Below are 25,306 nucleotides of genomic sequence, written 5' to 3' on the forward strand. Positions count from 1 at the left end.
TAAAATAGTTGAAGAGAAACAATAAAAGATAAAATTGAACAGTGACTTTCTACTTCCCTCTGGTTTAAATCTTTTAGATATAGAAAAGGTCTATGCATCTTCATTACATTAGAATATGTACACACATATCCTTTAATTTCTTTCAAAATGCATATTTCAAAGTGAAGCCAAAGCATGTCTGCATTACTTAAAATTTTTGATTGTTTAAATGTCTAATTTACTCTAGCATCACAAATACCTTTTTGATTTTTTATGTTTAAATTCCGTATTCCAATAAAGTGCAAATGTTTGGTATATGAACAAGTTGTGTGGTTTTTTTTTTTACTAAGTTTCTTAAATTGAAGCACATTCTTTGATTACTTACTATTTTTCTAAAAACAATTAGCAGTTAAGACTTGTGACCACAGCTACAAATAAATGGAAGCATATACTGGGCTCATAGATAAGAAGAATTAACATCATTAAAATAAAATGTCCATACTACCCAAAGCAATCTATAGATTCAACACAATACCTATCAAAATACCAATAGGATTTTTCATGGATCTAGAAAAAGTAACCCAAAAATGTATATGGAACCACAAAAGACCCCAAATAGCCACAGCAGTCTTGAAAAAGAAGAACAAAGAGTTATCATGCTATCTGATAAATGATACTACCTGATATTACAAGACTATAGTAATCAAAACAACATGAGACTGGCATAAAAAAATACACAGATCAATGAGACAAATAGAAAACCCAGAAATAAACCCATCTGAATATGGTCAATTAACACAGGATGGGGCAAAAGTAGGTTTACAGTTATAAGTTAAACACAGAGTTTATTCTTGTGTTATTAACTATTAATATATTTTCCACAATAACAAATGTAAACCTACTTTTGCTCCACCCTGTATATTACAAAGGAGGCAAAAACATGCAGTGGGATAAATATAGTCTATTCAATGAACAGTGTTGGGAAAATTGAACAGATAAAATGCAAAATAACGAAACTAGACCACCTTCTACCCCATATACAAAATGGATTAAAGACTTAAATGTAAGACTTGAGACCATAAAACTCCTAGAAGAACACATAAGCAGTAAAATCTCTGGCATTTCTCTTAGTAATATGCTTTCTGCTATATCTCCTTGGGCAAGAGAAACGAAAGAAAAATAAACAAATGGGACTACATCAAACTAAAAAGATTTTACACAGCAAAGAAAACCACCAACAAAACAAAAAGACAATCTACCCAGTGGGAGAAGATATTTGCACTGATACATCCAATAAAGGGGTTAATATCCCAAACTTATAAAGAACTCATACAAACTCAACACCAAAAATCAATCTAATTAAAAGATGAGCAGAGGACCTAAAGAGATACTTCTTCAAGAAGGACATAAAGATGGCCAATAGATATATGAAAAGATGCTCAACATCACTAATCATCAAAAAACTGCAAATTAAAACCGCAATGAGATACCACCTCACACCTATCAGAATGGCTGTCATCAATAAATCAACAAACAACAAATGTTGGCGAGGGTGTGGAGAAAAGGAAACCCTCATGCACTGCTGGTGGAAAACAGTATGGAAGGTCCTCAAAAAATTAAAAATGGAAGAAAGTGCCTTATAGCCCAAATGATTCCACTTCTGGGTGTATATCCAAAGAAACCCAAAACACTCATTTGAAAGAATATATGCACCTCTCTATTCATTGCAGCCTTATTTGCTATAGCCAAGATCTGGAAGAAGCCCAAATGCCATCAACAGACAAGTGGATAAAAAAAGCTGTGGTATATATGTACAATGGAATATTACTCTACCTTAAAAAATAAAATCTTACCATTTGTATGGATGGACTAACAGGGCATTATGTTAAGTAAAATAAATCAGACAGAGAAAGACAAATACCATCTGATTTCACTTATATGTGGAATCTGAAGAGCAAAGTAAATGTCCAAACAAAACAGAAACAGACTCATAAATACAGAGACCAGACTGATAGTTGCCAGAGGAAGGAGGGGTTGGGGGACTGGGTGAAAAAGGTGCAGGGATTAAGAAGTACAGACTGGTAGTCACAAAAGGGTCACAGGGGTGTAAAGTACAGCATAGAGAATATAGTCAATAATATTATAATAACTATGTATGGTGCCAAGCAGGTACTTGAAATATCAAGGGGACCACTTTGTAAAGTATTTGATTGTGTAACCACTATGTTGCACACCTGAATCTACTACAAAATAATGTTGAATGTGAACTGTAATTAAAAAATAAATTTAAAACAATATGTCATCATATTGAGGAATCTATTTTCTTGGTTTTTTTCTTTAGAAAAACCCTTAAGATAATACTAGAAAAACTTTTATGCTGTGAACCAGTATAAGAATACTCATCAGGATAAATGTGTTTGTTTTGAAATCAGTGCACTTGCTTTTATGATTCCATTTCAAATTTAATAAAAGTACTTGAAAACTGAATAACAGAAGACAAGAAGTCTTCTTGCCTTCTTTCTAATGTGACATATAGATACTGTTGAAGTATTTCAAAGATATGTTTAGATCTTAATTTTTAAAGAGGAGATAACTATACTGAGGAACTAAGTGTAGGTCTTAGTGAAAAGCAAGGAGAAACGATTTCCATGATTAATACATGGGTTTTTAGTATACCTAATTATGACTTACATATTGAAGCATAGCAGCATTTGCTTATATTTCTAGTATCAAGGTATCAAATCATCATAAAGATAGGGCTTGGCTTCTGGAAATAATATGATTCCTTCATAAAATAATATCCTGAATTTTAGATGAGAATTTTGCATTTAAATGTACTGTACAGAACATTCCGCAAAAGATCATAATAAATTTTTCTTCAAATTGCACTCTGATGTATCATATATAATAATGACAAATGGAACCACACACACAAAATAAAGACAAAATATTCATCTTATGTGGTACGTCAATCAAATATATTAAGTATACAACTCTTGCCACTACAAGTGCAGTTTTTAAAAAGAAAAAAACCACTCTCTTTTAAATATGTGAGAAAATTATTTTTTGAATATGCTTAATGTATTCTTTTTCTTTTTGAAGAAGTCATATTTCATAAATAATACTTTTGTCAAATGTCAAAACCTCAATAACTGCTAAAAGCATAAAATAGAAATGTATGAAAAAATACATTAATGGACTTGAAAATTATAAAACTGTTTTATACAAGTTTAAAATCATAAAATTCAAATTCTAATTACTAATGCTAAAAGCAAAGTAATATATAAAAATTTTAAATATATATACATCTGTATACATCTATTTTATATTTAAAATCACATCAATAAATATCAAATTACTTTGCATATCTAAAACATGCAATTAGATGATATTTCATGTTTTAATATTCTTTCTTTCACTACAAAAATGTTCTACTTTGTTAATTATCCCTGAGTATTAAATAGAATCATCTAACGTAAATCCCAAACTTGGAATATATTGGCTAAAAATATGAAAACACCTACATAATGTGAGATGTGGAGTATGAAGCAAAGTTCAGCTTTGTAATTGTTCACATAATAATTTTAAAAAGTATGGGAAATTATCTGAAGTGATAAATTTAATTGCTAATTATTTTTTATAGTGATATAATGGTCAAAAGTCACTATTTTAAAATCATGTTTATGGGAAAGGTTTTTTTGCTTGTGTGTTGTAATTTTAAGGAAGCTACTATAGATTTAAAAATTTTAAAACAGAAGTATAGAAGTACAAACAACTTAAGCGTTATATAACAATATGTTATTTCCTTTTGTTTGGTGCCTTCTGTTAAAGAAATGATACATCAATTTTTACTAGCAATGAATGAGAGATTTGGATATCCCATTAATTTTATACAACTTCTTTAAAAATTTCAGGTTTTTGACACAAAGTCACCAAAACAAAGTAAATTAAAACAAAACATATAAAGACTAAATAAATTTACTCTGCTAAGATAAAACATCTTAAAATACAGCTGACTTGTTGAAAATGTTTAACTATGTTTACATGTGAGTAGCTAAATTTTATTAAACTCCTCTCACATTTCCAGGACCAATAAACTATCCTTGGATGAAATATGTCTGAGGCTTCACAGCCCAATGAATTTATTGGTACCAAATTTACAATCGAAAACTCTTCTCATCATTTCTGTCTCTCTGCACGTTTCTGTCTATATATCTAGATAGGCTAGATATGTGGAAAGAAATATATTGTTAAAAGATAAACTGGGGCATATTGAAAAATTAAGAGTTTATTTGAGCAAAAATCCATTCGAGGCTGACAACATTCAATCTAGCACATTGAAAGGAGCTCCCGAGGAGTTATTCTAAATGAAAGACTTAGAAGAAGGGAGTGGGAACAAAGTTAGACGAGACAGAAAAAGCTGGCTGGTTATTGCAAGGTCACTGTCCTTCAGGTAACAACAAGGGTGTATCAGGCAGATGGCCTGACTAGTGCAGATCAGGCGATTCCTGATTGGCTGCTGGAAGATCCCATTTCTAGGGGAGCTGAAGCCGTATTTAAGTCTGTTTTGGTGATGTGGGCTTAGCATAAGCCACCCCATTTGGGGCCTATTGTCTTGTTTTTTAACAAGCTATATATATATTTGACTTCAAAGCTCATGCTTTTTACCTACTGCAGGGAATTTCCTCTCCTCCCATGTTAGCTGTGCTGCTCTGTTTTTCTTCTGGCTTTCCATGCCATGTAACCCCACACCCATCTCAATTCGACCAAAAGCCCAAATAGATGGCTTCTTAAGAGATCTTCCTGCTTTCAGTGCCATCTCTAGTCACATCATTCTCTTTATTACCATCAGACTGTTCTTTTTAAAATGCAAAGTTAAACGTGTGCCTGCCTTTTCACATGCTCTCAGTGGCACCTCATCCTGTCCTGCCCTTTGGATCTCCCAAACTTGCCTTTGCCGACAGGGAGGTGTAAAAATGTTTGAAACCCCTGCACTGTCTTCCCTTCACCCCCACCGCCCAGCCAGCAGGAGGAATCACAACGTGCTCACAGTCACCAAGTCCTCCGGGCCGCGCAGCTCTGCCTCCCCTGCTCGCACCCTCTGCAAGGCCAGGGTCCCCTTTCACAGTTCCCTTTCGGAGGGTGGTCTTGCCACTGTTGTAATGAGCCTGGTTATGAGTAACCGAGAGGCGCAAAGGGGAGGCCAAATATTATGGGCACGCGGTTGGGCCGCTCTGCCGGGAAGCTGCAGTTCAACACTCCCCAGGGTGCCGTCGGTCTTTTCCCTGGACCATCTCACGTTGGGGAAGGACTGGGCAGGGGAAGAACATAGGCCTGCCCAGTAAAGTCTGGGTGACATAGGGAAGGTGCTTGTCTGTCAGTCGCACCTGGGAACAGGTCATTGGCCAGAGTAATAGATGTGGCCACTGCAAGCAGGGGAAGAATTGAAGTATTTAATCTCCTAAACAAAGGGGATTGCTCTCTTCTGCTCTTGCTCTCTTGCTGGCGTCACTCCTGGCCTGCGGGGCTCTCAGGCTCCTGCATTCACCCACGTGGCCCAGGGCCATGTCAACCCTGCACACAATGACTGATTGATGGGCTGCAACTAGCCTCCTGCTGTGCTGGATCCGGCTCCACCCTGGAAAGGAAACTCTGGACCTTGGCTTTGCTTCTAGCTCTGCTGAATGCCCAGCTGCACATCTTCCAGGACTGGATTAAGGGAAATGGGACTTCTGCAAACCCAGGGATGTAATTCCAAGAAAATAAAGCTTTCTACCACATCTCATCCGCCCATGAGTGGGGGCCTCCAGAAATGCTCATTCGAGCGGCACCCCAAGAACCCCACTCCCACTAGCAATGGAGAAAGAACATCCATGCATTTCTCCAATAATGGTATCTCTTCTTCAAAATTCAAATTGGCATTTCCCCTCTGGGACACCTTGCTTGATATACTAAATATGGTTAAATGCCTGTCTTTTCTTTCAAGATTTTTATTTGTCTTTGATTTTCTGTAGTTTGAAAATGCTATGCCTAGTTGTGGCTTTTTGGCGTGTATCGTGCTGAGCGGCCTGGATCTGTGGTTTGCTGTCTGACATCACCTTGGGGGAAATTCTCAGTCATTACTGCTTCACAGATTCCTTCTCTTCCCTTCCTTCGTCTTCCTTTTCTCTTTTTCTTCTTCTATTTCCCCGTCACCTTTTCCAGTTGCCTCATAGTTTTTAGATGCTCTGTTGAAGTTTTCCTCTTGTCTCAGGTTTTTGTTATTGTTTTCAGTGTTAGAAGTTTCTGTTGAGGTACCCTCAAGTTCAGAGATTCTTTCCTAGGCATGTCAGTCTACTAAGGAGCCATCAAAAGCATCCTTTGTCTATGTTAGAGTGTTTTTTACTTCTATCGTTTCTTTTTTTTATTCTTTTGTAATATTTCCATCTCTCTGCTTATATTACCCATCTGTTCTTGCCTGCTTTTTTCCACTAGAAAAATCAGCATATTTTTCATAGTTATTTTAGAATGCTTGTCTGGTAATTTCCAACATTCTGCCATATCTGACTCTGGTTTTGGCACTTGCCCTGTTTCTTTAATCTGAGTTTTTTATCTTTTAGTACACCTTGTAAACTTTTGTTAAAAGCCAGACATGATGTACTGGGTAAAAGTGATTCAGAACTAATTCCTGTGGAGGTCTTCTGCTTGTGGGCCTCTGCTCTGGTGGTAAGTCATGATTCTCTGCATCTCCCTGTCTCTCTGTCTTCTAATTTGGGATGCAGTGATTTGTCCTGTAACCTCAGTTCTTTGACAGATGTGTTGATTTTCCATTTGGTCAGGTTTCTACTTTTTTTTTTTTTTTTTTAGCACAGAGCAATGACTTTGAAATTATTTACAAGCTAGATCAGAAACTGGAAGTAACCACATTTTCAGTGCCTAACTTTTGTATCTAAAGAAATGTATATTTATATGCTCTAGCCCTTAAGAAGCTGTATATTACTATAATAATTGTCCACATCAATTTTAATAAAATTGTGTATTATATTTTTCTTTTGTATAGTATTTATTTTGACAGTGGTTATTATGTCTTTATTCATCTTTCCAACACTAGAAATTAACTCAATATCTTTAACTAGTTAAGGTTCATTTCTTATTCACATCCAGTGATGGTTGTCTGAGGGTGCTGATATATTTGAGTTTTATTGAGACTCGGGAAGGGCAGAACCTGACATCCGAGGTGTTACTGGTGAATGTAAGTTTTTCCTAGAATTGGCACACTTGACAGCTACCCTTATTCCTTTGCTGAAAAAGTCACATGACCATATTTAAGATGTAAGGACATGCCAACCTACTGTGCACTGGAAAGAAAAAATACAACTTCACTTTTTCCAGTTTTTAAAATTTATTTATTTGTGTGTATCTTCTAAATTGTTTCTATATAATAACTTGTCCCTAGGTTTTGTTGTTAAATGTGAACATTAGGACACTTTTTTTTCAGACATTTTCAAATGTTTCTTATTACTAATTTTCTTATTTAAAATTTTATTTTTAAAATGCACCTCTGTATTTTATGAAAGTAGGGAATATTGAAAACAATCTTAAATTGCCTTTTAAGTATGTACTTAAATCTGATCAAAAAACAGCTGTCCAGAAGAAATTGATTAAAAGTAATTTCAAAGGAATTTATTAAGATATGGAGGTATCATGTTATTGTGGAAAAGGGCATTGCAAAAAAAAGTCAGTAAAAATAAATAAAGTATTGCACCTAATAATGGAAGGCCCATGAGCATGTTATCTAACCTTTTGAGATGTCATATTATGGTGTTTATAATAAGACTGTTGGCTTAAATGATAACTATGATTTCTTAGCTCTAAAATTCTGATTTATATGGACTGATAATGAAGACATATTATATGACTGCAACTTACTCCTACCTGCTCTGTTTATAAATTGCCCAGACATTGAATTTTCAGTGTTCCCAAGCCTTGTACCTAACTTTTAACTTCTCTGACTAATTAGGCAGCAGAACTAAAATAAATTAGCACTATGGTGCATTCTTATGGTCTGCTGTTACAAGGAAACACAATACCTGGAAGTTTTAACTCCACATGTTATCTTTTAAAAATAGTTGCTGATTAGAGGAATGAGCATAGTTATTCCTCATAGTTATTGGATAGTTATTTAGAAATATAATTCAAAAAATATATTTTAAGTAAATCTCACTAATTTTAGGTAGTTTTAAGTTTTTGTTTCTACTAAGAATTAATTATATTAAATGTTTGAGATATTCATGAGATGGATATGTATATAAATTTTCCCATATGAAGGTAAATCTCTCCTAGGTGATCAAAAGTCATCTAGGAGAAATCCATCTCTAGAAGAAAACTCACATATTTATATGTCAGTCAGGCCTATGCATGAAACACATTAGACTACTATCAAATAAACCCAGAAACTATACCATATGTGATACCAAAATGTATCATAGAGGTTATTCCATAATAAGACTAAATGTACCTGATGATTTTAATTCAGCATTTGCAGCTGAATTAAACTGTTTATTTCCTTTATTTTATATATCTCAGGAGTCATCTATAGCTTTTAACTACAAATATCAAAACAGTGTGGCGGCCAAAAGGATAGTTTTAATGATTCTCTTGTAGATAAATCTCCCTGTGAACATTTTATTTATAGTGGCCAACATGGATCTGTTGGTATACCGTGGAATATGAGTCAAATGTATTTTTGATAATAAAGGACCTATGACACCAATTAGTCAAAAAACTGTTTTAGTCTATTTCCATAGTTATTAACACTTAATGAGAGCCTGCAATGTCCCAGACTTTATTCTAGGTACTTTCCACACATTATTAAATTGAATCTGTATTTTGTAAGGTGAACGTTATGCCCAATTAGACATGAAGAAAAAATTGAAGGTTAGAAATGTGAAGCAAGCTGTCTAAGGTCGTGGAACTAGTAAAAATAGGGGTGGCTACATCTATGCCCTTGGAATAAACAGTTTTCAATTTTTTCCCTCACTGAGAACATTTTTTTCCATCTAGAGAAACCCCATTAGAATCCATGTGCGTTTATCAATAAAATATCCCCAAATTTTTAGTATTTTCACTTCAATGATCAGCTTTCGTGATACAAAACTGACACTCAATTTTAACTTCTCAAGGTTTTTTATTATGAGGAAATTATTAAAATTTGATAATGTGCTTGAAGAAAATAAGATTCTTATTTTCTAGTTTTTCTTTACATTTATTCTTTGAACACATATGGTTTAAAAGAAAGTCTATTTCCTGGAGGAAAACAAATGTAACAACATGTGTACTGAAAATACTTGATACTAAGCCAATATTGTCACCTAAGAATTTTAAAGTTAAAACTTGAATGCTAGTTGCCATTTTGAAAAGAAAAACAATATCGTATAATGAAATGCTCCTTGAAACTACTTCTACTTATCAGTCAAGGATTATAGGACAATTATCATACTCCTTAGTATAGTAAACTTAATACAGAAATACACAATTTGCTATTTAGTCATTTTAAGCAAGATGTATTTCAAGTCACCACCTATAACATTTATTAATACATTAACAGGAGGAATAGGCATGAATGGAGAATTTTCAATATAAATCAGTGGTCCCCTACCTTTCATTCTTTTATTCATTCATTAAATTGTTGATTGTTCTTTCATTCATTTATTCCTTTCACTAAGCTGTAGTAGATATGTTTTAAAGTCAGATAACTTCATGATAAGAACTCTTCAAAAACATCTCTCCAAGTATAGTTTCATAGGCATACCAAGAAGTCACTTGTTTGGAGGTGCTGAATATCTGTTCATAAAATATAGTCAGTTCAATGAATTAGACCAGAGACATTTTAATACACAGATTGTTGATAGAAGGGGGAACGACAGATTCTGAGATTCACTCAAGCTGAATTTGTGTTAAATCTCTTACACACACACATTTCTTCAACAATAGATGCCAGCATTGCCCATGCTTGCAATGACTGAGAGCATAGGTCTACCCTTAAGGAACAATGGACTTGTCAGACCTCGCCACAGGAGTGCTTGTTGACTTCCACAATAACAGGAGGATTTCTGTTGTCAACTTGTGCATTATTCAATTTACAAATAGCATCACATGGGAGTACTAAGTGATTGATAGCATTGTGCTTCTTGACATTGTTAACACACAGATCCAACACTGTAAGTCTAAGGGTTACCTCTAACAACTGAGAAACAATAACATATTCATCACGATGTGCTAGTTTACACTCAGGAATGAGTAAAGACAACTCATTGTTGAAGTTAAGTGAATAGCCACTTGACTCTGCAGGAATAGGTCTTAAACTGAAAATTTCAGTGCAATGTAATACTTTTTTTTCCCAAGTCATCAGAGAAATGGTTGTTTTGAATAAGGAAAAACATGACAGCTGTTTGGTATTCTAAAGCACACTTCAAATCCTAGCTGTGAATTTAGAGGAGGGAATAATAAATTGTATGTAATTTATTGAGTATAGAGTAGGGCAAGCCGCATGGGAACAGAAACCAATGAAACTGGGATTGAAAATTCTCTTCTATTTTATCTGAATGTCAGTGGCAGTGTGTTTTTGTTCATTTCCTGCTGATCTCATGATCAAACCACTGTTAGAATATTACACCACAACTTACATTTATGTGTTAATGCCTACCTGAGACCACTAGAAAAAATTCAGGGGTGAGTGACTACAATTCCAAAGCAAAGACACAACCTAAATGTCTTTATAGAAATGCTTATTTTCAAGCCATCAAAGATTGATGTTAACATAATAAAATGAGTAGTTATTAATAATGTAAAGTAACAACTTAAAACTCTGATTTTGCAGTCAAACAAGCTTGGGTTTAAATCACGATTCCCCTATTTCTTACATTCAAGTAACTCGATGTGACTCCTTTTCTTATGTAGAAAATACCAAAAAAAATTCTCATGAGATTATACTTGACATTAACCGTTATTCTATGTAAAGTACTGTGTAGTCAACCAATAATGTTGACACTCTAGAATATCTTTGCAAATACCCTTTTATTAAATATAGGTCATTTCTTTTCTGACTAAAGAACTCTGGAATTCTGCACTTTGGCGAGGATGTAGTCTGTGAATATCAGTTATTACTTCACTATTGTTTTTTAAGTTCAATCTCCATGATGTTAGAAATGTTAACCAGATTTCTTTCTGAAGAAAACATAAGCATTTGTTATTTCATAGTGGCTCCTGTTGTTTTACGGAATGAGTAATGACTTGTAGCTGGGTTTAGACATCATCTCTACAGTTTTTACTTACATGGCTATGGGCAAATCATTCATTAATCTTATTATTAAACTCTTCACATGAAATTTTGGAGCATAATATAAAATGTATTTAAATGAATACATTTATAGGTAAATTGCATTTTATACAAAAAGTGTTTTCCTATTTGATCTGTCTTCTCAGTCTTAAAAATCATCAAGATCAATTGATGTCAGGTAATGTCAACTGTCTGGCTAGCTCTGGTCTTCATTCTAATGAATTCTCTCACGTATTTCTTGTTAAAATGACCCCTCTTATGAAACATCTACCTTTACATCTTTATCTACAAAGTAATAGTGTTTCTTTCTGTAACTTGTTTTGCCATTTATCATTCTAAACTCATATATAGATATTTCAAAGTATGAATAATTTATTACACTAAATATGATGAAACAGTTTTTATACTAGTAGCTTAGACTAGTGATTAGTCCACTGGCCTTTTACACTCAGTACGTATTTTAGTCCACAATAAATATAAAATTTGTTAGCTCAAGATTAGTCATTAAGAAAAAAAAATATTGTGAACTACCATATCATGCAAATAATATCATGTGTTATTTGTTTGTTCATTTATACCACACTTTTTTCCCAAATAGTTTTTTTTCATTTGTTACTCATACATCACCTGCAAATGTCATACAGAATTAAATCTCATGTTTTTTTTAAGATAAGTAATAATGCATTTACCTGATTCCAGATTCCGGTTCTGAAATTAACAATGCTGGATGCTTCCTTTTAGAAATGGCTATACTTTAATCCCCTAAAATATAATAGTTGTAAGTAAAACAGAGGCAGAGGATTACTTTTAAGTCTGGTAGATTACCAGAGGCCAGAATATCATTTTGGAGTGCCATATGATTTCATCTAAAAAATTTGAATTTTCTTCCTGGATTTTTAATTAAAAGAAAAAAGGGAATATTGTTTTAGGACTGCACCATAAAGATACTTAAGGTGCACTTAATTAAACAAGAGTCTCTTCTTTTCTGTCTTTGAAGCAAGCTCTTTAGTCTCCATAATCTTTTTGTACATAGTACAGTAAATCCTGTTTTTTATTTAAGTTATTTTGAGACTATTTCTATTCCATACAATCCAATATAGTTCTGATAGTGTTATTTGTAAATCTGAAATGAAAAAAAATGTTTGAAATCAAAAGTTTTTAACTCATTTGGCAGCAAATTCTGGCAAAATCTATGTCAACACAAATTAACAGGCTACTTAGAGACTTCACTACTCCCCCTTGGAATGAACATTCTTATATTTTACTGAGAAATGTTAACAAGGAGCTGCCTAGACTCAAGTAAGAATATTACATAATATGCAAAATGTAAAATTTGGAAATACATTGATTTTCAAGATATTTTTCATATTTTATATGCTTAATTCAATAATCTGAGGATTTATTACACTTCTTGACATTTTCCATTCTCTACCAATACTGTTTAGTTTGATGGACTGCTTCCATTGTAATATAATTACACTAAGGTTGTTGTTTTTTAAAAGCACACAAAAACAAATATTTATAACTATATTTCCTTAACTTACATTTACTAAATAATATGAAATGTCTTTTTAAGCCATGACTTATTTTTCAATTAATTTCAATGCAACATAAATATTTAAAAGTCTACTAGAGGTTCTGCAATGTTTGATAGTTACATACACAGAAAAAACACTATTTCCTAGTGCCTAGTTACAAATTGTACATTTACTAAAGCAATCAGGAAACCATTAATGAGTATTACATGTTATATTGCTGAAATGTGTACAACGAACTTCTCAATACTATTGGGGAAAGGATATGAATTATGCAACAGATTTTGGTATCACTTCTAAATATATAATAAAACAGAACAGACTTCCCTTCTGACATAAGAGGGAGTTCTATGAGATATCACTTTGGTAGTATTTTAAGGCACACCATTCATGAGCTGTTTCTTGCATCCCATCCAAACTGATACTAAAAGGATATGACAGTACAACATATTGGATATAAAATTCTTCATAAAACACCACAACGTGATGAAGATATCAGGCTGCTTCCTGACTGTTTGAGTAATTAGAAAATTTAGGTTTTATTTAAAGCTAGAAGTGCTCTTAATGCATAATATTCAACTGCTTTGATTTCTTCTATAAATTTCACATTGTCTTTATCTCAACTTTCAAGGGTTCAAACAAGACTTTACAAATAAAACAAAAGACATTGCACTTACAGAAGTTGTGAATTGTAGGCGAATCATATAAACACCAAAAATTAGTAAAGATTCAAGGATATGAATAATTTTTGTCTGGTTTTAGTACTAAGCCATGTTTTAGGAAGTTAAGGCTAGCTACGCTATCTCTACATAATTTAATTTTAAAGCAAATGAATGAATATACATGATTGATATTGTTTTGATAACCCTTCACCCCCCCCAAAGAGAAAAGAAAACATAACTTGGAATTGAAAAAGTAGACTTTTCTGATTCCACTAAACAACCCTTTTCTGAAAGCGGGTATGAAAATGGGTACATACGTAGTAAGTTTGTTACCCAAATAGTATTTTCTATTATTTATTTTAGAAATAAATTTTCTCATAATAACACCAATGAATAAATACTTGAAACTGACAAAATGGAAAGTTCTAGAGTGAAACTGAATTACCACTACCAGTGCACTTGACTTCTTAAGCTCCTTCCTCATTCCCGTGTCTCTAGTAATGATTGGCTGATGCACTGCTACCCACTGGGGCAATGCCGCTAATGCTGTTGCTGCAATTGCTGCTGCATGGCATAAAAAGGCTTCTTCAGGCTATTATGCTACATATAAAAGCCAAGCACAAGTTCAAGTTGGACCCCTGAAGAGCCCCTCTCCAAGGTCTTGTCAGCTGTAATCTTTCTGAAAGCTCCTGTTCATCAGGTCTACCCTAGAACAAATAGGAAATCCCAATAGGTAGTCTGTCCAGGAGAATAGAAAAATCAGTGGAACTAGATGGTTTTATGGCAATGCAATCAATGAACGAAGCAACTTTCCTGGTTTTATCTATTTTTTAAACATTTTATTTGGTTAGTGTATACTCATAGTCTCTGTACATTATTCCAAAAGTCAGTGCTTATATACTCTGCTACATATTTTTTTTTATATTGTGCTTGCAAATTATTGTCTTTAAATAGCACACGACTTCTGAAGACAAAGGAAATAAATTTCAACCAATGAAATCAATTCTGTAATGTATAGCTTAGTACAAATAAATATAAATTCCATTTGAACTGTATATGTTTCCTATAATAAAAAACTCATTTTGTTACTATACCATAAACACTGTTGCCTGATATTTTGACATATGGTTATACTTGCCTATGTTGATATATATGACAAAGATTGACCCTAAAGTCTGCTCACAAGCTATTTTATCTGAATCCATTTAATTTAGTTCTACAAAGATATACTTTGCAAGAAAAAATTATTTGAAAGTACATGTGAATAAATGTATTATATTTATATAAATTTTATTTCTCATATTTTAATGGGCCAAAATAATATTGTTAGTAGTATAATTATTAGGTAGTATAGTAGTAGTAATAATAATATTTTGAACCAAAATATATGAGATAAAAATCTATTTAAATGTAAATAATGTATTTATTAATACATGCTATTTGATGATTACATTTTGAAAACTATTTGATTTAAGGGGTAGAAATATTCTCTGAGTGATAGGAAAAATACTACTAGGGTTCACATCTTCTAAGTATTTCTTTATTGTAATAACCAGTGGGTGTGACGAGGTTTAACATTTAAAAACTTCATTTATTTTTACTTGCAGATTTAATCTTTTTCCAGGTGTATTAGGAAGGGGTCACATGAAACTCTAGATGTCCAAGGAGAAACTCATGGTGAATTTCCATAAAAACTGACACCTAGTCATAAAATAATCTCTGATAAATGCACACTTATTATAGGTATCAATAAGAAATAGGATCTGGGAGGGCTCACTGTGTACCTCAAAGTTTCAATAGTAAAATTATTTTCCTTAAGCCCTGGTGTGGCTCAGTTGGTTGAGCATTAACCCATGCACTGAAAGGTTACCAGTTCGATTCCCGGTCAGGACACATGCCCGGGTTGTGGGCTAGACCCCCAGCTGGGGTTGTGCAAGAGGCAGCCAACTGGTGTATCTCTCACATAGATGTTTCTCTCTCTCCTAATCCCTTTCTCTAAAATCAAATAAAAACATATAAACAAAAAAATATTTCTCTTAAGCTTTGTTGTGCATACTTTGGTCTTCGTGTCTTTATTCATGCTTTTCACTTAGCTTATAAATATCTCTATTAAAAATTTATTTCAACTTGTATTTAAATCAAGGGAGTAATAATCTCACAATTCAGAATAACACTTACTTGGGATAAGGAACTGGGAAAAGAAGACAATCTGCACATGAAGAAAAATTTTATTTTAAAAACCTTTCCGGGAAGTGAAGAAAAAAATATTGGAATGCCATTCTTTTAATATAAAAAATTAATTAAAAGGTGAGATCCCGTATTTTTTAAAAATGGCTGAGCTCTTTATCATCCCACATAAACATGGTTTCATGCACATTAGTTTTTTCAGTACATAGTGTGAAGCAACTATCATCAGAATAAAACATCTCCTCATGACAACATGAGTCACACTATCTTTTATAAAACACAGTGCTCTAATCTGACAGGACCCAAAAGAGACATTTTCTGATGACTATTTATTTTCAGGCAGATGAGTCCACAATACACAAACTAGTTCTCTCTTTTGATAATTATATAGCACATACCAACACAAAGGGTACAAACATTTCCAGGAGAAGAAAAAAGAGTTTTACTCGGAATTGTTATAGAAAACCGAAGAGCAAATGTTTATTTGATTCACGACTGAAGATATTTAAATAAACACCAGATCCGTCTATGAGGCCCATGATGTCTGATTAAAGTTTTAAAAAGTTTTGGGGTATTTCATGATATAATTGGATGTATTAGTCTATGAATATAATACTATAAAACATTATAAAAAATAAAATATTTTTAATAATTTATGGGATTAAAGTATTTGCATTGTTTAATACTTTATTTTCCAAATTCTGAACAATTTATTAAGACCTAGATGGTAACTTTCTGAATATGTACCTAAAGTTAAATTATAAAATTATTAATTAATTAAAACTATAAAGTTATATTCATGATAGTGTGTATTGAAGATTTATTTAGAGAATTACTTGTTTCTTCTTTCGTCAATATAGACACCTAAGTTTTCTTTGTTAAAATACCATCTTAACATGGTTCTTTATATATATTTATAGAATTTGGATTAACAATACTTAACATAACTAGATGTATAGTATTTAGATCATAGAAATCTCATTTTAAATAGTCTTATTTTTAGAGGAATGTGCATATGTACATATGTCTGCGTATTGCTTCACTAAATTCCTTTATCATAAAGTATGCAATAATGTTTGCATAGGATTTATAAGAAATAAGAAAATAGATTTTTAATTTCCCTGAATCTTGCCACATAAGCATAACCTTTCATAAATTATTTAAAACACATTTTAGAAAATGCATAACCATTAGTTTTAAACTACATGTGCTTACTTTTAATTTCAACATATTAAATATTATTTTCCCCAATAACAAAATTATATCATTAACATTTTAATAATATTAAATGAAAATATTTAAATTTGTGTTCAGACAAAAATGAGAAGTAAGATATTTTCTAACTGAGAATAGATTTCATAAGAGTATAAGGAAAAGAGTTGGACAGGTACAGATAAAAAGCAAAACTGCTAAAGGCGTTATGCTTCAAGTAGACAGAGCAGCGATCTTGATGGAGGCTATCCTTGAATTTTAAAGCATGCGAGTAAGAAATCCAGTGAACCTTTAACTGACATTTTTTAAAGTTCACTAGACTTGGGAGAGATTCCAGAGGATTTGAAAGCAGCAAACATGACTATGTTATTTCAAAAGGGTCAAGACAGAAGAAAAAAAAAATAAAAAATCTTATAGAGCAGCAAGTTGAGAAAAGTCTTACTAACTGAAGCTGCATGCTGAGAGAATATTAGAAAAACATTCTTTTAATGTAAAGTCATCAGTCCAAATACATTCATTGGATAATGTACTTAGGTAATGTAAACAGCACACATAAAAATTGCAGGTTTATATTTAAAGTCAAAGTTGATATTAAAATCAACCTTGAATAGTCACAAACCCAGAAGAAAAGGGAAATAAAATGTTATGGTATTTATAATGTTCTGAGTGGGTCAAGAAAAGAAGAAAAAGTGCATGCCTTAAACTTAAAAAATCACTAACTTAGTATAGCATCTAACCTATGGTTAACTAAGTTGCACGGTACAAAAACCCACTAGAATGGGCTTACATAAAGGAAGATATAATCCATGGGAGGGTCACATGAGACCTAAATTTAATAAAATCTTCCCATAAGGATATGTCATATATACTGTGTGTTCTTGAGAAAGCAAAGGTCTGTCTATGTGTTGTACTAAAATAACTGCTACAGTTATTAATGGTTCTTATTCTGGTTTTGATTTCTATCCAATAAGCAATGGGTAACTTATAGGAAGGTGATGACTAACATACTTAGATGTTTATTTTAGAAATACTTCTCTGTCAATGTTAATATTATTCTTACATTGACATAATAGATTTTTTTGTTTGTTTGTTTTTAGAAATATATCTTTATTGATTTCAGAGAGAGGAAAGGAGAGGGAGAGAGAGACATAGAAACATCAATGATGAGAGAGTCATTGATCAAGCCCGCAACCAGGCGTGTGCCCTGACCAGGAATCGAACCCTGACCGCCTGGATCCTAGGTCGATGCTCAACCCCTGAGCCATGCCCAGCTGGGCAACATAATAGATGTTTTAATGGGTAAAACAAATAATACAGTTATAGGCTTTGCCATATTTTAGTTGAAATATAACTAGGCCTTAAGTGAGAAATGGGCAGTTGGGCTGGCAAGGAGGCATTGACCATAAGGACATGTAAGACCTATGGAATTAACAGGACCCATGAAATAGTGAGATGCAGAGACAGAAGAGCAGCAATTTTCTCGTATTTCTGGTGTAGGTGACTTTTGGGTAAAAGTGCAAATCTCTACTATCATGGACACTGAAGAAGTAGAATGTCTAGTGTGTGGCCAGCCTGGTTGGGAGGTTAGAGGATGGCATCTATCAGAGATTCTTTTCAAACAACAGAAACTATCATTTTTAAACAGAAAAATTAAATTATTGAAACAGTATTAAGTAGGTTACAATATCCATGAAGTCTTCAGAACTAAGAAGCTTTGAAAACTGATAGAAGCCTTGGCATGTCAGGCAGTGAGGATTCTTACACATGTAAGTATGTTAGTAATTGCCTTTCTACAGATTTGTCAATGGTTCCCCATTTCTTACTGAGTAAAAATCAATGCTGTTCCATGCAGGAGCAGCGTGAGCAGGGAACCACTGTGGCATGCCCGCTGGAGGCCTCTTGACACAGATCCTCCTCCTGCACCATTAACAATTTCCAATATTTTACTCGATTTTCCTGCATTTCTAATTGATTCAAGTCTCAGATGAAAGCTAAGTAAGTAGCCAAACCTATGTCACGGGTCATAGTTTGTCATCAGAGAGAGGTTTCTGACTTTCTTCCTAAAAGACAAAGTCCTGCCTCGCCACCCAGGAAAAAAACATCCAGGATGTTCTGCTCTAACAAGAAGTGGTTTCAGATGTTAGTTGGCTGAAAAAATAAAATAAGAAATAAAATGGCAAATGTGTTCTGCGGAGAGTAAGTGAGGTGCGAAACCTCATGGAAGATTTCACCCACATAGTTGTCTGTGTGACTTCAGAGCCTCAATTGGAGAGTCGAAGGTTTTGCTCTTCAGCACTGCTTAGAAAGCTGCAGCAATAGCTCTGATCACTCAGGGGGTAAATGTAGATTAAGAAAAGGAGAGATTGCTGGATATGAAGGATCAGTAATATTCAAACCTAGGAAAAGACACGGTAGCCCATAAAGCAGAATGAGAAGAAATAGTCGACAGAGCAGGAGAACTGAGAATGAGTCTTGCTTATGAAATAAAAAGCTCAGTTTCAGAGGAGAGACTAGACAGCCACCTTCATGCCGGGGGATGACACTGCAGCCTGTCACTGAGGCTAACATCAGAAGGCCTTTGGTGACTGTTGAGTGGGAGCTTGGAATAGAAGCCGGTAATTACTGAATGAAAACCAAAGTGGCAAACGGTGATTTGAAGGCAGTAAGCATGGAACATATGTGTTATTTTTACCAGTAGAGAAAGGAGAGAAGAATGGCAGATAGAAAGAAAGGGGTTTCGCTGGGTTCTCCGGCCTTCATTTATTTGAGGGTACCCTCGAAGGGGTGAGGGGCTGGGAGGAAGGAGGCCGGAGGCCTGACGGTCTCACCTTGGGTGACACTGTGCAAAGAGATGGCTTCGAACTGACACTCGAAAATGAAAGATCGTAGACAACCCCGTGTCATGTTATGCCTTCTTGGTTTCTCCCCTCAACTTAAAATACTTCAAAAGGAAAACAAAAGGCAAGAGGAAGAAAGGGAACAATATAATAAAAATGGGGGGGAAAAATAGAGAGAAAAAATGAAGAAGAAATTTACAAACTAAATCACAGCAGAGGAGCACAGAGAGAAAGTATAGTGTATTCTGTACGGCTATCTACTTTGCTCTGCAAAAGACAAGTGCTTTTTTTCACACCGGTTAAATATTTTGTAATAATACCTTCAGAGAAGGTATTCACGGATGTCTTCTCAGGCAGAGATTTCTATATAAAGTGTAGGTAATTAGGGCCTCAGGTTATGTATGAGCATCTAATGGTCCAATTAGTCCTTCAGGGAAGCCCGTTAAATTGTTCCATTGTTTCCTCTGTAGTGTTTCCAATTTTAATGTAGGATCCCTATTTAGAAAACTTGCTTTGTACTTTGATTGACTCCACTTGAAAATTAAGGAACTTTTGAATCTAATTTATATATAACAGTTTCTCTCTCCCTCTCTCTCTCCTCCTACTCACACACAAGCTAGCTCTAATAAGGTCAGTGCAGATAACCTCTGACAAAGACCTTCTCCTTAACAAACCTTTAGTCAGGTTCCTCTGAACCCTCTTCTTGACCAGGCCTCATTCTTGCAGGGCTACGCAGGGCTAGGACCGCCCAGTCTTAGCAAGGGTCCTGCTAATTCACTTTAGAGAGGATCTCCAGCCACTGACATCTGGTCATGATCAATGTCTAATCAAATTTCTCATCTTCCACCAGCCACCCAAGTGACATCTGATCGCCCTGGCCAGCCTTCACCAAGAATTCTGTTTGGGAAGTCTAGCAAGAATTCTCTACCTCTTGATATCTTAGTAATTTTCCATCCACATACCCCCACTCTGAACCACACACACAAACCTGTCCCTTGGCTATGAATCCCCACATTTCTTCGTCATATTCTGAAATTGAGCCCAATTCCATACTGAGGTCTTTTTTCCCCTATTGTAAGAATTCTTAAATAAAATCTGTTTTTACTTTTTTATTGGTTTTCTTTAATACCTATTTCTAACCTAATCTAAAGTGAGGCTCATTCATATACTATACAAATGGTCATATATGTCTTTATTGTATTACCAATAAAATAATTTTAAGTATAATTTAACATTTCCCAAGTTTCAATTAATAATAATTATATTATTCAATAACTTTTCTTTCTGGTATATTATGAATGTGCTTCCAAAATATTTATCTCTTTTCCTGTTCTTTTTATTTGCAATGACTTCTACCCCTTTAATTGGAAATATTGTGTATTGATTTGGACCTTAGGTGTTTCTAGCTTTGGTAAAATTTGAAAATAAAAATTATTCTTGCTTATAGTTAATAAAATTATAGTCATTAAAGGTCATCCTTTATTATTTAAATTAAGAAAATCTCTGTTTTAAAATGTGTCTTTTCTATTGATAAAGGAACTTAATATATAGTAACATATAATAGTTTTAGAATACTTCTTTCATTGTCCTAATAATTATGACTGTTATTCTTCTCAATAGATTTTATATATTATCATTCTGTATGGTCCATGGTTTGAAATGCTTTACAATATACTCATTATTTATTTGAAACTAAATGCAGAGACATGTGTGGGCATTTTTACCTTCTTCTGGAGTGTCTTTTATTACCAAGTGCTATCCAAACACATAACATAACTAAAATTGTAAATGATCTACAATACTTATTCTCATTGTCAAACCTTTCCTTTTTGAATGTCATTTGATAGAAATTAAAGTAGTAAACAAATTATAATGAATCTGTAATTTCTCTTGGTAAATTACTTTATAAGAAAAATGTTACGATAGAATATAAAGAATTCACATATTCTTTGGGCTCTTTTACCTGCTTTGTATTCTAGAAAAATACCCAGATTGATCTTCTATCTTCTATTCCTAGTGATTCTTTGTATGTTTTTTGTGTCAGTATCTTTCTATGAGTCAAAGGCATTCTATTCTGTTTCTATTTAGACCAATACTGCTGCCCTCTTTAAGATCTGGTTCATTTCACCCAAATGACTACTGGAGTTAAAAAAGAATTGCCAATTTAGTAATCTCCTACTCTGCCCACCGCCTGCCAGTTTCCCCCAGGTCAACCTTTGATTGGATGAGAAATTTATGCACTTTTGCAAAAGTCTAATCAGAATGCATGCAGGAAAACTCCACTGCACAAAGGAGATGACTGCAAAAACCCCAGAGTTTATGTAAATAAGGGGGTTTTTGAGGCAGCCAATCTAGGACTCAAAAAGCTTGATTTGAGTGTGCCCAAGAATAGCTATAGAAAAACATCCCTAGTTTGCATTTTAGCAGATGAGTTCTCCTTTCTGGTTTTTGCATCAAGGGAAGTTGGTTGAGTTCCTTAAAGAAGTACAAAAGCATTAAAGAAAGTGGATTTTTTAAGGTACAACCAAAGACTGCCAGCTAATTAAAGTAATTCACATTTTAAAGGGCTTTATCATTACCTCTAAAAGAATGAATGTAAGTACTTACTTTGTCAGGAATCAATTCAAACATCATTAAAGTCACTCAAAAGAATCTTCTTCTCATCTACTCTTGTCACTGACATACTCTAGTCAAGCAATTATATGAGATGTTAATATAGTCAATCTCAATTTTGTTTATTTTGTATATTTTTATATCAAATATTAATAAAGTAGAAATAGTGGTTTTCTCAGTTTTTATTTTGCTTGAAAAAAGAATTTTAAAAATGCACATATTTCAAAGGGGGTTTTGAAGGTTGTCCCAAAGCTTCCATACTATTCTAAATTATTTGGTATTTTGAATATGATCAATATTTTTTTAATAGTATAAAAAACATTTCTCTGTCAGTTTTCCAAAACCTTCTTTTTACCTCCTAAAAGGTTGTTCTTACTTGAGGATATATATTTCATCGTAACTGCAGCTGTGTAAAAAGATAATTGAGCCCAGCTGGGGGTGGCTCAGCGGTTGCGCGTCGACCTAGGATCCAGGATGTCACAGCTGGATTCCCAGTCAGGGCACATGCCCGGGTTGCGGGCTTGATTGCCCAGTCAGAGGTGTGCAGGAGGCAGCCGATCAATGCCTCTCTCATCATTGATGTTTCTATCTCTCTCTCTCCCTCTCTCTTCCTCTCTCTAAAATCAATAAAGACATATTAAAAATAAATGAATAAATAATAAATAAATAAATATAATTGAGAGCTGTCTTTCTCTTTTTCCTTTCATGACAATAATGGTAAAAAGCCTGTGATATGGTGAAAAAAAGGCAAGCATGAACCCAAAAGAAGTCTGTGTACCAACACCTGGAACTTGTAAATGTGGCCTTATTTGGAAAAAAGGTCGTTGCCAGTATGATTGAGTCAAAGATCTTGAGAAGAGGGGATCATCCTAGATCACCAGGTGGGCCTTAGATGCCATCATAGTGTCCTTAGAAGAGAAAGCCAGAGGGAGATTAGACACACAGAGAGCAGAAGGTGCCAGCAGCCACCAGAAGCTAGGAGAGCAAGGAATGGACTCTCTCCCAGAACCTTCAGAGATAGCACAGTCTTTTGGACATCTTGACTTTGAATCCTGGCTTCTGGAACTGTAAGAGAATAATTTCTCTCATTTTAAGCCACCAAGATTTGGGTTGTTAGTTACAGCTGCCCTGGGAGACCTAGCCTCCTTTGCAGGCTGTTTCTTCTCTCAAAGACATGGACATCTCTCTCCTTATGTCTCACAATCTTCTGAGTGTCAAGTGTCCAGCTCAGTACTGTTCAGGTGTGTTCACAAGCTAACATTATTTCAATCTTTTCTTTAATTTCCCTACTGTGAAGAAGTCTGAGACTAAAATCTGAGGTGCAAGTTTATCTGTTGGAGTAGGGAGTAAAGTGCCTAAAATAAAGTTCTTGTTCTAAAGTTATTCAGAGGCAATAATTTTAGGAAAACAGGATTCTGAGTGTCAGATCATCTAATCATCATATTTATCTGAATTGGAGTTTGGGGCAAAAATCATCAACTAATAATATGTGTATTTACTATCTTTACTATGCACAGTATGCCTTTCCTACATTATCTTATAAGTTGGAGTGACAAGTTCAATGTTGCTTTTAGACATTGTATCTTCTGGCCAATTATTATATAAAAATATTTAATCACAAATAAAAATGTTACCATTTCAAAATAAAATTTTGAAGTTGGATATTGATGATAAAGTATTATGATGATTCCCGTAGGTATTATTCCTCTACATAGGTAAAGCAAGCTTGTTTTCAAAGTTCCACTAGTAATCTAGCTTGTTGGTTTAAACTGGAAACAGAATAAAAGAAACCAAAAGTTCAATTCAAAAGACAGTGTCAGGTATGTGGTGAAGCATTATTTTATATGCCACAAAAATTGTGTATTATAATGGTAAAGCTAACTCTTAAGGAACAAGGGCCCAGAGCTGAGAGAAACAGAGAGAGACTGAGAGAGAGAAAGAGAGAGAGAGATCCTAGACCTGCAGCAAGTCAGAATATTGATATATCTGAGGGCCCTGAAGTTGTTAGTACTAGATTCAAGGCAGAGGTAGAGTTTCTCCACTCGTCATCTTCAAGTAAAGACGAATGGGCTTTCATAATGGACCTTGCTCTGACAATGGGAATAAATGACTGTGATATCTGAACACTTTCAAGGAGACCCAGAGATTCAATATGCAAAGTCTTTCATTTTATCACTGAAAGTGCAACCTTGGATTATTACTGACAGCCAAGATGAAGTTAAAGTAAAGGTCAGGCAGACTATTGACAATAATAAATTTTAAGATTTGGTATCTTTTTGCTGAGGCTTTCTCCAAGTCATTTATCAAAAAAAGAAGGAAAGAAAGATAAAGAAAAGGGGAAAAAAAGGAAATAAACTCTTTGCCTTAGTACAATTGAAAACAATATATGCATTTTACAGATTATTTCTGAACAAATATATAAAAACCAGTTTTTAAATTGTGTTAATGAAACTATTTTCTGAGTTCCTGAGTAAGGATATCACATCCTATAAACACTGGTGGTATAATGTAGCTAAAATTAATATACCTCTGTATTTTGATAAAGGTTGATAATATATAGTAGGAAATTGATTTTTTGTTATATATGCCTAAGCTTAATAGGTTATCCAATATTTTGACTAATTCTTTATGTTAATTATGTATTAAATATTTACTGCCTGAAAAACAACAAAAAATGGCTTTTAAATTCACTATTAAATTTTTGTTGAAGTGTTCACAGTTAAACTGCATGGAGAATCAGAAAATGATTTATTTTATTTTTTATCAAGTCTTGTCTTCTTAGTGTAGTAATATATTTATACCAAGAAAATTATCCATTTTTAAAATTATAATTCATGATAAGCTTTATTTTTGGACTTAATTTTTATAGTTCTGAACTTTCTTCCTCATTTGAATTGCCCTTTGCTTTTCAATTTTAATTTACCAATTCCCTATATTCTTCTTTCTAACAATGTATATGTTTTA

This window comes from Miniopterus schreibersii, assembly GCF_964146895.1.
Source record: "Miniopterus schreibersii genome assembly, chromosome: 4".
NCBI classification, from domain to species: Eukaryota; Metazoa; Chordata; class Mammalia; order Chiroptera; family Miniopteridae; genus Miniopterus; species Miniopterus schreibersii.